This window comes from Carassius auratus, chromosome 14, assembly GCF_003368295.1.
Source record: "Carassius auratus strain Wakin chromosome 14, ASM336829v1, whole genome shotgun sequence".
NCBI lineage: Eukaryota > Metazoa > Chordata > Actinopteri > Cypriniformes > Cyprinidae > Carassius > Carassius auratus.
In genome coordinates this window covers 29,442,677-29,454,282 of record NC_039256.1, presented here as the reverse complement: position 1 = coordinate 29,454,282, position 11,606 = coordinate 29,442,677, and positions in this window count along the sequence as shown.

The following is an 11,606-nucleotide window of genomic DNA, read 5'->3' as shown; positions in this document are numbered from 1 at the left end:
TATAGAAATAACAAAGTGGTACAAATTGAACTGAAAATGTACTCACCCTGAGGCCATCCAAGATGTAGATGAGCTTGTTTCTTATCAAAACAAATTGGATCTTCTGGAGTGAATGGGTGCCGTCAGAATGAGAGTCCAAACAACTGATAAAAACATCACAATAATCCGCACCACTCCAGTCCATCAGATAATGTCTTGTGAAGTAAAAAGATGCGTGTTTGAAAGAAAAAAAACTTTAAACCATTTCTTCTGGCCAAAATATGAACCTGTAATCCATAATAATGCTCCCTCCAATAAAATTAAAAAAATCTATCCCCTGTTGTCCTCTTACATCAAGATTAAACAACATATTTTTTGGAGCTGTTTTGGACTGCTTTCACGTGTAAACCTTGTTTGATCTGTGCATATTTATCTCCTGATTCAGACCTTTACACTGGACAAATAAATTTTTTGGATAGATGACTAGTATTTCAGCCATGGAAGCAACTGAAGCAAGTTAAAACTGACCGTAAAAATATCTTAATGATGAATTTGTTTGTTACAAACACACAGCTTTTCACTTCACAAAATATTAATTGATGGACTAGAGTTGTTATGGAGAATGGATAATTTGGGGGGGAGAGGGGTTATCTGCTGTCTGGACTCTCGTTCTGATGGCACCAATTCACTACAGAGGATACCTTAGTGAGCAAGTCGAAATTTCTTCAAATGTGAGAAGTGAATAAACAATCTGAGGGTGAGCAGATTTTTGCATAACCCATCCGAAATGCACACACACAGAGCAGTGAACACACACACACACACACTGTGAACACACACCCGGAGCAGTGGGCAGCCATTTATGCTGCGGCGCCCGGGGAGCAGTTGGGTGTTCGATGCCTTGCTCAAGGGCACCTAAGTCATGGTATTGAAGGTGGAGAGAGAGCTGTACATGCACTCCCCCCACCCACAATTCCTACCGGCCCGGGACTTGAACTCACAACCTTTCGATTGGGAGTCCAACACTCTAACCATTAGGCCAAGACTTTTTGGATGAACTATTCCTTGAAATGGATGGTTTACTCAAACATTGTTTGATCTCATTGCCTCATATAATTACAAATCAATTTTGTTTTCTTACATAAACCACAAAATATGATTTGAGAGAGTTTATGGCGGTTTTTACTATTTTACCTTGACAATCCCTGCTCATCATTAACTTATTGGTATGGAAACAAGGCTAGCGTGATTTCACCATGTACAACATGTTCCTGGATCAACATCCTTTTGATCCTGGAACAATATTCCAAACAACCAATCAGAATAGAGACATAACCTTTCAGGAAATATTTATTTTAGGCTTACTATCAGGGTTAGGTGCTTCTTCACCCTTGTTAATCAGCTATAATTTCTCACTCATTTGAGGAAAATGTTTTGGGTAGGGTTAGGTTTAGAGATAGGGATTGGGATGTTGATCAAGGAACATGTCTTACCTGGTGATTATGGAAACAAGCAGCATGAACATTGTGCTAAACCTCTCCTTTTCCATTTCACTGAAAAAAAGAAACCTCAGGTGTAAAACGACATAATAATGAGTAAATGATTTTGAGTGTGAATCATTGGCGCATGTCAACATTCCTCAAAGAATGCGATACACAGTTGGTTGCATTAACTCAGAATGCCAATCATCTGGCAATTAAATCATTGAGATTAGGCAACTCGTGATAATCTCTGATTGAAATTCTGGACAGTGGACGGCTCAGTTGCTACTAATGTTTATAGCGCTTGGACCTGTCATGGACGCATTAACTGCATCATTAGAATGAGAACAGCTGCCCGTGGCCTGCATAACAATTCACAGCGAGATCACAGCAGCAGCGGGAGAGAGATCAGGACGGCTATGAGTTTGAGCTCACTCATATGTCAGTCTGACTCTGCAATGCTAATCAGAAGATTCCCGTACTGCCTGTTTCTGTAAGATAATGTAGGTCCCATCAGAACAAATCACTGGGTTATTGTCTTCACATGACAGGGACAACTATGATCCTCCTGTATTATTTAACAAACCAGGTATTTGAATAAAGAGATGTTAATCTGACTCGAGTCCTGATTGAATGGTTTTACATGTACGGCTTTAGATGGCATTGTCCAAGTGCACAAAGAGTTCCCGTCAGTTCAGTTCTTCTTCAACTGACTACAAGGCATACAGTGCATGATAAACCGCAACCACACATGCAATCCTAAACATCTGAAGAGTATCTTTCGATGAAAGGTTTATGTTTCGATCGCACAGTTTTCTTCTAGTGTAAAGTAGTGTAGATTGGACAAGACAGGTAAATCACTTTTAGTACCTTCTGTTCAAAAGAATGCTGCCATTTCATCTTCTTTCCTGAGATGAGAGCAATTTTCTTTCAACAGGCCTTTTTGTCAGACGGTGGAGGAAATAGATTATAGACTCTTATTGTTAAATATATGTGTCTTTTGCTTGTATGCAGGTGTGAAAAAGTGGATTGAAGTCACCTTGAAGAATGAGGTCTGTTTTGGGCTAGTCTGTGTTGTTTTGATTGTAGCTGATCAAGCAGAGCTGACAAATATTTCAGAGAAAGTTCACTGGGTCAGACTGGAGGATAAAACTTTACCCACCTGCTGCAACCAAAGATGTTGCATTTAAAGGTTTAAAGAGAATTGTGTCATTCATCACCCTCTGGTTGATAAAAAGTAAGATTTTTATAAGGAAATTAATACTTTTATTCTGCATGGATGCACTAAGTTGTTCAAAGGTTAATATGTTTAGAAAATATTTCGATTTCAAATAAATGATGTCCTCTTGAACTTTCTATTCATCCTAAAATCCTGAAAAAAGCAGCTGTTTATGATGGAAGCTTGTTTCACCAACAGAATAAAAAGAAAAAAAGCTCACATTTCTGCCTTTTTCCCCCTGAAATTATCAGACTGAATAGCGGGAGCGGGATCACGAATCATTTGAATCAGTTCGGGAGTTCGTAGCGGGTTCGCGAATCATTTGAGTCAGTTCGGGAGTTCAAAGCTAGTTCGCGAATCATATGAGTCAGTTAGGGGATCGCCAATCATTGAGTCAGTTTGGGAGTTCGGAGCGGCTTCGCGGATCATTTGAATCAGTTCGAGAGTTCGTAGAAGGTTCGCGAATCATTTGAGTCAGTTCTGGAGTTCGGAGCGGGTCCGCGAATCATTTGAGTCAGTTCGGAGTTCGGAGCGTGATCGCGAATCATTTGAATCAGTTTAGGAGTTCGTAGCGGGTTCGCGAATCATTCGAGTCAGTTCAGAAGTTCAAAGCGGGTTAGCGAATCATTGGAGTCCGTTTGGGGATCGCCAATCATTTGAGTCAGTTCGGGAGTTCGGAGCGGGATCGCGAATAATTTGAATCAGTTTGGGAGTTCAATGCGGGTTCGCGAATCATTGGAGTCAGTTTGGTGGTTCGGAGCGGCTTTACGGATCATTTGAATCAGTTCGAGAGTTCGGAGCGGGTGCGCGAATCATTTGAGTCAGTTCTGGAGTTCGGAGCTGGTTCGCGAATCATTTGTGTCAGTTTGGAAGTTTGGAGCAGGTTCGCGAATCTTTTGTGTCAGTTTGGGGTTCACGAATCATAGCTGTATATGGATAGGCATTTTAACTAATTTAGCAGCTAGTTCTAATTACGTTTTCCACACGTGTTTAGGTGTGATATGTGAACTCGTATTTTTTGTTTTAATGATGTGCTTTTTAACAGTATGAATTAAAAAGTGCACGCATCTAGGCTAATGTAAAGTTACATGATGAAGTCATACTAGTGCTCATGTGAATGCATGTGAATTATCACAGAATTCAAGATATGGGGGTTAGAAAATTTATATAATTGATATCATTTTATGTAGTCAATCAATATCACACGAAGAGTGCCATTTTAATTTTTCTCCAAAAATCTGCATGATTAAAATGTGATATTAAGTTACTACAAACAATAATTTAATTACAAATACAAAATGTTGCAGAATAATGTAATATATGAATGAATAATAGCCTAAAGAACCTTTGTGCCAAAAGGGTTCTTTCTTGTCATTATAGAACCTTTTTAGCATAAAAGGTTCTTTGGAGTTGAGTAAAGAACCCCAATGAACCCTTTTTTCTAAGATTGTAGTAATATGCATACTAATAAGAAACTAGCTAATAGACTCTAAAATAAAGTGTTACCGTCATTTTTAATTGTAATAATATTTGACAGTATTACTGTAGTTTTGATCAAATAAGTGCAGTCTTGGTGAGCTGAAGAGACTGTCTTTTTAAAACACTTAAACACGCCAGACGTGCAAAAAACAAAGACACACATTGAAACAAATACTAATTCAATGGTGTAGAAAACTAAATGAGGCAGAAACAAAAGCCAACGCGTGTTCCCACTGTCTGCTGAGAGATGGACTGTAATTATAGTTTTGAGAGTCAATTCCACCATGCAAATCTCCTATTAGTGTAACACAGTGAGAAAATGTGCATCTAATCTTCATATATGTGAGCAGCTCAAACACATGAGATCTCAGCAGCAATGCATCACTATGTTTTCATAGTCTTGCAAAAACAAGTCTGGGTATTACCCAGTTCACCACACAAAGGCAGCAACTTTTCACACTCGAGGCATTAATGTGCGGCATGTTTTTATCCACCCTGTTCTGTCGTAAGAGCGTCACACGTCAACAGGGAACGAAGAGTGCTAGAGGGGAGAAAACCGCTCCTCGTGTCACACCATCACCGCCTGTCCCAGCTCTAAGCAGGCCACGAGGGTGGGTTGAAATGCTGTTTGGATACTGGAGGAGAGAGAGAGGAGGATGAGGAGTGGGAGAGGCAGATGGCGCGTGGTTGGGGAGAGAGGGGACAGGACTAGGCACGACGCAGCACGCTCAGGAAATACAATCAAACTCTCAGCAGACCCACTGAGTCTGACATACATCACATCTCTCTCTCTCTCAATCTCAGTCTCCCCTCAAACCTTACCTGCTATGGCCATTTGCTATAACTTAAATGTGTTTCCAAAAGGTCACTAATAATATAACCTTTCCCAGACATGTTTCTGGAGACAAAACTGCAGAGGCTGCAATAATACACATGCATGTGTTTGGATGCACGTGCTGCATGTGATGTCCTCCGTGCCAAAGAAAGTCAAATATTAAAAGGATTCGGTTCCAGTGTAAATAAAAGCTGAATGAGGTCAGTCTGAGGTTTGCTTCCTGTGTTAACATGCAAATTATCTGGTTTCATTCAAGTGATATATTTCATATTCTCACTATTAACTAATAACTACAACATTTGTCTCAAGAAAATGATAATTTAAGAGTTAGTAAGGTAGTTGTTAAGTTTAGGAATGGGCTTCCTGATTACTCCCTTTTTTGTGTGTATTTCATACTAAATAGTTTAAATATTCAAATTAATCACACTCTCTCAGAAGTGGAAGTAGCCATAATTAGGTAAACTCCTTCAGCAGTGAACAGGAGATTAAATCAAGTATATTTTTGTGTTGTCATTTGCTCTAATGGGTAAAGTCTACAATAGTGTTTAAAAAATTTGCCAAAAGAGGAAAAAACATAGAGAGACTGATAACATCTGTTAGTAGACAGAACATGTCAAAAATGTCCAATCACTTCCACAGCCACTGTATTACAGTAAAAACACCCGCAAACAACATTCACTTTTTATAATTTGATGCAAATTAATATAATACAAAGTATTGTGTTTCAAATGTAAAGTTTTAATTAAAGACGAGATTTACAATGCTCATGACATTTAAAATGTGTGATCACAGTCTTAAAAAAAGGGACCATTCAAGTTGTAAACATTTATTTGCCTCTGTAGTTCCTAATTCTATGGATCTGCATTTTTTTTTTTTCCTATGTTGGGGAAGAATGTGACTAAAATACATCAGTCTTCGAAGGGTTACAAAGCTATTTCAGAGGCTTTCAGACTCCAAAAGATCCACAGTGAGAGCCAATATCTCCAAATGAAAAAGAAAAGAAAATCCAAACACTGTAGCAAACCTTCCCAGAGGTGTCCAGCCTTGTGAAATTCCTCCAAGAGTACATCGACGTGTCATCCAGGAAGTCAAAAAAGACACAAGGACCAAACTAGATTACATTTTTCAGAGTGGCCTTGTCAAAGTTATGACTTGAACCCAATTGAGTTGCTGTGACAGGATCTTAAACAGGAAGTTTATGCTCAACCCCTTCAATGAGGCTGAACTATAGCAGTTCTGATCTAATGCAAAGAGGTGAGGAGGCACTGATCTCCAAATACAGGTAACGTTTGCTTGTAGTTATTGCGGCTAAAGGTAATTTTTACATGGGTGATTGCTTCAAGATCTAGAACTGTTTAGCATGAAATGTACACAAAAACCAAAGAAATCAAACTAAAGCATATTTTCTTTTTCCAAGTACATACATGTGCTTCATCATTCTTATTGGATGGCTCTACCTCCCTAATAAATACATGGATATCAAATTTTAGAGTTATCAAGATATCAAGTTTAAATTATATTAATAACAAAGAAGCGAGAGAGTGCCGACAACTATAAAAAAAAACACCATCATCATCACACATAAATGCAACACAAAATGTTGCAAACGACCAATCAGAATTAAGAATTTCTAAAACTGTCTATTGAATGATAGTAAAAAAAGTAATATGTACAATATAAATATATACAGTTAAGCCTCAAAGTGCTTTTCCTGTATTTGTCGACAAAGCTGAAAACTGGTTTAACCAGCACGGATTTGCTTGATTTACAGATTTGCATTGTAAATCTATGATGGCATCCTGTTGCGGAGGTTTATGTGTGTTTTATAGTTTATTAGGTCATTAATCTACTCATAAGCCCCATCAGTATCATACTGAATGACTGATGATCCCCAAATCTTCTTTTTAATTTTTATGACATTTAAATTCCACTGTCCTCTCAGCCATCTTTAACACATAAAATACGACAGCGCTACATTTTCCTTTTAAGCCTGATGAAAGTGCCATATTTCAAAGTGCTCAGACAAAGGCTTTGTCAAGAATTGTTGTAACAACATACTGTAGCTCAGCTGCAGCGACAAGTGTTCAGATAAGATTAAATGGTTGCGTTGTTCTCTTTTGGAACAAAGACCTTTTTGATGAAGAGGTTGATGTTCGCACCAACAGAAGCAAAAAGAAAGATTATATTGTGTAACACGATTAGATAAGGATGCAGATGTCTTTGGAGGAAAGCCTTGGCCATGATCTACACTCTCACTCACACACACACACACACACACACACACACAGGTCGGCAGGTAAATACAAAGCATTATCCACGAGGAGAAACCAGGAACCCAAGCAAGATGCTCATGAATGTTTAATGGAAATACATTGCTTTAATTCAAGTCCTGCAATTCTGGAAATGATCTACGATACTGTATATTTCTATGTAGGATAAAGAAGAGCAAATGAAGGACGAGAAAACTAGGCTTTACCATCCCATTGGGATTCCTAAATGAATAACAGCTGCTATTGATATGCATTGTTAAGCAGCAGATGACAAAAGTGCACTATGAGAATTGAGGAATGGGCACCTGAATATGTGCACTCTTAAAACAGACTACAGCGAAGATAGATCGTATTCTGGGCAACCTTTCACCCAGTCTGTTCGTAGTATCAGTTTCTCTCGCAGGCTTTGCCTCAGCAAGTCAAATGCATTCAGTGCAGTTGCTCAACAATGCTTCAGGCGCCAGTAAGAACTGGCAAAGTCTGAGCTTTTAACAGGGTTCGGTGTGGATCATGCCACCCTTGAAGCGTTTGAATCGAACCCAAAACATTAACAGAAATAACTGACTCAAATCAACTGCACAAAAGGGTTTGGTTCAGCTGGAAATACTAAGTTGGAATTTGGTGTAAAAAGAGCCACCATAATAACTTTTAGCAACCTTGAGGTACTTGTTGTCTGCCTGTAAACATGTTTCTGTTTCTACTGATACTTAAAGACCAACTTTAGAAATGGAAAAGGAATATTTATGCTTCAGCATTCTAGAAAAACACTCTTCTTGACACAGTATAAAAACTATTAAATAAATCATGAGACATTTTATTGAACTACAGAAATGTATGAAACATGATTAGCCATCGGCTAACTCTGGCATGTTACAGGTTTACTGTTGTTAATATGCATTGTCCTGATAAATAAAATAAAAAAATGCACATTAAAAAGTTTGGTGTTTTTTTTAGTTAAATATTTTATTTATCATGGATCCATTTAATTGATCAAATGTGTATATTACAGAGACCAATTCTCACTATTAACTGGTTGCTTATTAGAATGCGTGTTATTGACATAATGGCTGTTTATCAGTATACGTATAAAGCACATATTCTGCATGAACATATTGTGCATTACTAATCCTACTCAAAACCTAAACTTAACAACTGCCATAATAACTATTAACAAGCAGCAAATTAGAAGTTTATTGAAGCAAAAGTTGTAGTCATTGATGGTTTGTTAACAGTGAAACTGGGTCTTAAAATAAAGTGTGCCAGAATTTATTTTTTAGGAAAAATGTTTAAAGGTTTCTAGAAAAATATTAAGCAGCATCTGTTTTCAAAATTTTTCAATGCATTTTAAGCTGTCTTATTAAATTATTACATAACAATGTATTCTTTGTTCTTCTGACATTATGTGGTGCTTATTTATTTTACTAATTATTTCCATGTAGCATCAATTACATATTGTGGTAAATATTTACTGTAGGTATGGTACATTACTACTATTACTAATTATGAGACATTGGTTTACTACAGATAAATATTTATTTTAATTCTGCATGTTTGTTTTTTTTAGTTTTCATGAGCACTGTTAATGACATTCAAAACATTCAAAATAAAACAAAACATTCATCAAAAAAAAAAAAGTAATCATGGTGTTATTTGTAACGTAATATGATATTTCTTGAGCACCACATCAGCATATTAGAATGATTTCTGAATAATAATATGTAGATAATATGTACATTTCAGCTTGAAAAGTATTATAGGAATAAATAAAATATATATCCATTTAACTATATAACTAAGTTTTAATAATATTTCACAATATATATGTTGTACTGTATTTATTCAAATAAATGTTTCATTGGTGAGAAAAAGAAACTTCTTTCAAAAACATTAAAATTGACTTGACCCTAAACTTATTAATTATTTAATAATGCTATTAAATAACTGTTGGTTGACATAATGTTATTCAGAGAAAGCGCTGTTTTTTATTTTATTTTATTTTATTATATGTAGTGACTAAAGCAAATCTCCTAAAGTGATGTTTATGTAGTCGACAGGTTTAGCTTTTTAGTTTTTGCTAGAAAATCGAGTTCAAAATTATCCAAGGCTAGATCAAGCAAACACTGAAGACAATCCTACAAAATCTAGTGCAGAAATGTAAATCATGTGGCCTTTTTCTCACAAGTATGTTGCAGCCTATTTATGTATGATGGTACTGACTAGTGGCATTTAGAAATGTCAGCTATATTTCACAAGCTGCAGCTCAGGATTGTCAACACAGGTTTTACTTGCGCAAAGATTCTTGGATTTGATTTATTGTCATCTATCGAAATCCCTTCTCGACTGAAATGGAAAAAACCCTTGGTGTATTATTTAAGCAAGTGTCCTGAAGGCACCCGCACATTCACGCAGCTATGATATTTTAAAGAAACACTGCACATGAACTTATCAGGGAACCCGGTGTATTATGTTATTAAAGTATTGTCATGCACGAGTTCACTCGCAGAACCAAGGCCAAGTGAAACCCTCATTCATTCCTGTACCTACAGGGTGCATCTGTGCGAGGTAAGGGGTAACATTATCACCCTGGGAGACCTGTGAACTGTTTGTCTGACGTGTAGAGAGAGAGAGGGAGTGAGAGAGAGATGCTGGCTATTCATTTAACTCAGCTGCGTTTGAGTGTATCATCTACTGATGAATGATGGTGCAAGAGACCACAGCGTTAATGGATAGTATCTTGTGTTTTACTTGTTCTAAAACTAGTAAAATGTAGTTAAATACATATTAAAATTTGTTATTTGAAAAAAAAATTGCATGGTCATATTTAATAACACAGACATGATAGATAGATCAATTGTTTGTGTAGAAACTGTGATAAAAAAAATCTGTATTCTTCTAATAGTTATGTGAAAAGTACTTGTAATACTTGATATACTTGTCTTTACTGTCACATTAGATCAATTCAATGCATTCTTGCTAAATAAAAATATTAATTATTTTTTAATAATATTTCCCCCAAACTTCTGAACAGTAGTGTATCACAGTTTCCAAAAATATTACAAAAAGCTGCTTTCAACATTGATTTCTAAAGATCACGTGACACTAATGTAATGATGCTGAGAATGCAGTTTTGACTTAATTGTAATAATATTTAATAATAGCACAGTTTTTACTGTATTTTTGAATCAAATATACGTAGCCTTGGTGAGCATAAGAGGCTTCTTTCAAAACACAAAAAAAACAGTATATTTTACATCTTTTGGCAGGCAGTGTATACGTTTATACATCTGCAAATAAGAGAGTTGGGGACAAAAAAAAATGTATTTAGTTAAACTAAAAACTACAGATATTTTTTTTGCCCCCAAAAAAGGGAAAAATCTCAATGCCTCTCACTTTTCAGTGAGTATTTAAACAATTTATACAAATTATCCATAAAGGATATTCATTGGCATACAATAGTGAACTGTGGAGAACCAGTGTAATGTTTTCCGAACTGATCCACATAATCATCTCAATATGAGATGAGAAAAATCAATACAGAATGCACACTTACACACAATACATGATGCACTTGTATGCAAGTCATTCAGCTTGTTTGGAAAAGAGTTTCCAGTCGGTTTTACCACATACCATTCATCCTCATCTCAAAATCTGTGAAAATCATGTGACACGTGACGTTAAAAATTTAACAGTGCTGAATATTTCACAATATTACTGTTTTTACTGTATTTCTGATCATATGAATGCAGCCTTGGTGAACATTCAAAACATTTTACAAATCATTCTTCCAGAAAGTTGGCTGCCAATCTATAATGATTTAGCTGCTAATCAAATTAAATGCTCTTCTAAGATTTAGGAGCATGTTCAGAGATAACGTGCTTCAACACGGTTTGTGCATTTAACACTTTTTACACATCATGACATACTTTGCTATATAGTTCTAATGCATATAGCTTAAGTACAGTACATGACCTCTGAACACACTGACAAATCCCTGGGCAGGTGTGTACAGTAATTTGATAAGCTGTGATTTTTTCCAGCACTGTTTAGGAGTTAAACTTTACGAAGAAAGCTGTGTTTGAATAGTACCCTTAGATCAAAACATTAGTTTATTATTTGGCACATGTGTTCTGGCAATTACCTGCAGGCACATGCAGAGAGATTAAAGGTGACTCATGCACACGTACAGTATCATCATACGGCCTGTGAATACAAGCACTGCATCAAATAAAACCTGAAACCCTGATTAATGCACTCTTTTGTGATTCATAACAGAAGAAAACACATGAAGCAGACAAAGAAAATTACATAGCCTCGTATTTCTCATGAAATGATTGTAGGGTGCA